The sequence below is a fragment of the Stegastes partitus genome, unplaced genomic scaffold, assembly GCF_000690725.1.
Source record: "Stegastes partitus isolate 25-593 unplaced genomic scaffold, Stegastes_partitus-1.0.2 Scaffold726, whole genome shotgun sequence".
NCBI lineage: Eukaryota > Metazoa > Chordata > Actinopteri > Pomacentridae > Stegastes > Stegastes partitus.
In genome coordinates, this window is record NW_007578457.1 from 318,714 (window position 1) to 322,987 (window position 4,274).

Here is a 4,274-nt window from a genome sequence, read left to right on the forward strand (position 1 = left end):
GTTAACCCTAACCAGTGAGGGTTAGGGCTAGCGTTAACCCTAACCCTAACCCTCACTGACCTGCAGTCTGACACACTCCCAACAGAACACTTCAGGTCAGTCTCTTCCCTCAAAGAGGAGAACGTTCCACACATGAGGAGGCACGCTCAGATGGTTCTGGCCCTCTTTGGATCTACCTATAAATCAAGTTCATGAAACAGATCCTCTGGCACTGATGTCAGCTGTCCTGCTCATGTCCACCTCAGACATTCAACCAGATTTCAGTGCACTGGTTCAAGCACACAGCAGACTGGCTGTTTCTCACTAAACCAGTTAAATGAAGTGAGAAACATTGAAAGCACTTCCTGCTTGTTGTATGAAGCTGTTCAGGTACTTATCTTAACGTTTCATCATTGGTCAGTGAGATGAACATGTTAAACATGAAATACCTACATTGTTGTTTGTACTGTTTGTTTCTTCTATAACTCCACAACTTCATGTGTTTGTTGTAGCAGGACATCCCCACTGTTCCCCTACGTTAGAGCTTCTACTAATACTGAGCAGAATTAAGTTCAGTTTATTGTTGGTTTGGCCCTCCAACACAGATCAGGTTTCTCATGTGGCCCCTTGGACAAAACAATTGCCCCCCTGGTCTAAAGAAGTGGCTGTGCTTGGACCGGTATCAGGAACCAGGGCTGCAGTGCAGACACTAGTCCTGCATCAAGGGTTTGAAGAAGAGAACTACTGAAGCTGCTCTGACAAGAAACAGTCAGAGGAAAGCCATCTGTCACGTTTAACTTTACTGTAATCTGATTACAGGGCATTGCACCTTCAGAAAAACAGACTTGACTTCCTGTCAAGGCCTGAATTTAGCATCGAGCAGAGGATCAGATGGTCCGTGGTGGCATTCACACGTTACTGGCTGTGTCCATCCACCAGCGCACTGCAGTGATTGTTCAAAATGTTTTCTGGTTAGCGTTAGCGTTAGCTCACCTCTGCTGCTGTTTCCTAACCTGATGGTGCTCAACTCGAATGAAACAGAAAAGCTTCAAATCATCTCCATTTCCAAACTGCAATCCAAACGATGTTTAGAAAGTCACTCTGAAACCGTCCAGCCATTAAGACACGACGTCCTGCTGAAGCTGCACGACTCAGTACACATGAATAAACCGTACTTTAGACAAGACAAGACAAAGTTTAGCACAACAAGTGTTGTTTCTCATCACGATAACTGAATTTGCACAGTAGACATGGGAGTGATGTTTGTGCTGGCAGCCTCCCGCCTCCTTCCTCCCTCCATGTGTGCTGAGCTGCTGCATGATCACCAGCATGTGAACACACCTGCCTTCAATTAGCACTCCACTGCATGAAACCCAGACGGAGGCCTTCGCTCTGTCACAGGAGTCCACGGAGAGCCCAGGTGCAGACACTAATGAGGACAGCAAGAACAGAGACGACGTGAAGCGTTTCTTTACAAAGTGGACTGTCAGTAATCTGCACAGGATTCACTGAATTAATGACCAAACAACCAGAGGAGGGAACCAGGCAGAACACACGCCTGAAAACCCAAGACCAAGTAAACTATGAATTCAGAACACTAAAAACAAAACACAAACACGATGAGCTAACCACGGGGCTAACAATCATATGGGAGAACACACACTAATGATCTGATGGGAAACAGGCCAGGCGCTAAACAGACCTGAGGACGGGAAGGTGAGAAAAGCTAAGAGGAGTAACGAATGCAAATTACAAGCACTGACAGAAAATAAAGTAAAGGGGAAGTGACCAAACACAAGGCAAACTTAGCTGGCAGGTTGGGGATGGGAGTAGAGCAGGCAGGAAGGAACTGATGGCTGGTTTGAGTCCAGAAGTTCTAAACAGCGAGGCAGGCAGCAACAGGTCCAGAATTATTGCCAAGGCAGGAAACCAGAGTGTCAAAGTTGCCGGCAGAGAGTGATGTTCAGGTGTTCACACCTGCTGCTGATTAGACAGCAGCTCACCAGGACAGGACGGCAGAGAAAGGAGGAGCAAGGACCAGCAGCAACTCAGAATCTGAGGCAGAGATGCTGACACACTTGATGCACCCACTGCCAATCTGGACCTTGTTCCTCCTCTGGACCCCCTTTCCCTGGATCTGCAGGCTGCCTTCGGTCCCAGAGCCCTCCACCAGCCATGATTGCACATTCTTTCTCTGTTCCACAGTCTGCAATTGATTCTCTGCTCCAGTGGCCCATCTGTGCCTGGTCCGATCTTATTGCCTTCTGCCCCCCCGCCTTCGCCTTCTGCAGGCTCCGCCTTCAGCTTCTGGAGGCTCCGCCTTCACCTTCTGCAGGCTCCGCCTTCGCCTTCTGCAGGCTCCACCTTCAGCTTCTGGAGGCTCCACCTTCACCTTTTGGAGGCTCCGCCTTCACCTTCTGCAGGCTCCACCTAGCAAATTGCAAATTGCTCATCGGCTGCAGCACCAGCAGTGTAAACGGACTGGACAGCAATTCTTCAGGGTGCAACAGTGTCTGAAGCAGCATTTTACATCCAGCAGACTTACTCGTGGTTTAATTTGCTCCTGAAACTTGGCGTCTTTTAGCCTTCACAAGTGCATCAATATCAGGCGTCAAATCCTGAGTAGCAGCCAGTTTCAGGTTGTCATTAAGTGCTTGTGTGTGAGCCTTGAGCGCAGCTTTGTCTGAGTGATGCTCATTAGAGGCAAAAGTTGTTCACAAAGGCAGGTAGTCCAAACATGCACAAAACCTTTGCAGCAAGGGCTGCAAGCAGATCAGAAGCCTTGACTGTGAACAGCAACAAACGACAGCGAATTCTGTCTCAAGCTCACCAAAGACCTGAAAGCGCTGAACTCCTGCAGCGATCCTGTCATCATGTCTTTGGACCGTTCCGTGTCCGGTGGCCCGCACATCTTTTACAGGAGGAAAATGAGCTGAGTCATCACTTGACAGCTTGTCTCCCACAAAGTCAGCAGCTCCAACTGAAATGTGCGTATGCTGTTATAACACTGTGGGACTCTTTGCTGTGGCCTTGCAGCTTTTTGTTCAGATCACTACCTGCTGTGTAACATCCACTATAAATGCCAGGTCCAGCAGCCATTCTGGGATTTGTCCTTTTCTCCATGAACTGTCCGATTTCCTGTCATAGATCAAAGAAACGCTTCAGCACGGCACCGCGGCTTAGCCACCGCTAACGTCTTTACCACTAAGAAGGCTGGAAAACTGACGGAGATTCGGACCTCTGGCTCAGATAACATGAACAGTTCAGACCACCACTGATCCATCTTTAACAACCTGCAACACAATGCCTCCTGGGGCAAAATACAGCGCCATGTCCAGAAGCCATGTCCTCCATTTGCAGCCTGGACCGTCTGTAGCCGGGCTGACAGCGGACCGGTCCACTCAGATGCTGTCCAGCGCTCCAACCAGAGAGCTGAAAATGTCCTCAGCTGTTGGTGTCCATCACAGGCACCAACTCCAGGAACTCTGCAGTGACGGTCAAAGTCTCATCAACACCAAGTGCGGCCAGTTGAGATCCAGAATGTGTGCTCTTGTCAGTTGCAGTTGAAAATACAACAAATGACTTTGTGCTTCATTCGGTCGGCCAAATCTGCAGAAAGCTTTGAAGTCCTATCAGCCACAGTGTTTCTCATCAGGCTGTGGCTTCTCAGGGCCACGAGCTCTGCAGCCTTCAGCAGGCTTGTTTCCACCAACTCACCCTCACAGTTTGGCTTCGATGCTAATGCTATTTCGCTAGCAATAAGGTAGCTAGCTTTCACCACTGCATCACGTACATCTCAGCCATGGGCAGAGACCCACTAACACCTCATTTATCTTCTCTCTTCTCGGTTGTCCTTCTAAGCGTTGTACTGAAACCTGCTGCCAACACGCCAAGCACACGGGGTTCCCATTCCCCTCTGTGAATAAATTCATAGGAGACGGTCCACTTTTCATGGAACACTCTGCACTCTGGGTCCACTTTTCAGTCCAGGGTTGACCGAGAACTCCTGGAGATGTTCCTGTGGACTTCATCTCAGTGAAGTCAGTCATCCAGACTGAGAGCTTTGCAGCACTGACATTGACCTTCTGCTGTCTCCCTCCACTCCTTCCATCTTCACAGAGAAACCCTCAGCTCTGTTTTTATGGTTTATTCATCTCAGAACAAACGCTGCAGCAGCCACTGAGCCCAGACAGAACACTGTGAGTAGAGTCAAACTCATATCCGGTTCTGCCAAATCCATCCTAGGACGTCACCCACTGCCCAGCGGACCAGCTGTCACAGAGCAGGTCAGAGGC

The 4,274-nt window shown here is 49.2% G+C and overlaps 1 protein-coding gene across 1 annotated transcript in view; it reads left to right on the forward strand.

Annotated features, from left to right (window-relative positions):
• Window positions 1-4,253: 4,253 nt before the first annotated feature.
• The window catches only part of osr1 (odd-skipped related transcription factor 1), a 9,028-nt gene continuing 9,007 nt past the window's right edge, over window positions 4,254-4,274 (forward strand). Inside the window, exon 1 of the mRNA XM_008291208.1 lies at window positions 4,254-4,265. The gene's annotated coding sequence lies outside the window, so the exon portion shown is untranslated. The remainder of the gene's footprint in view (window positions 4,266-4,274) is intronic.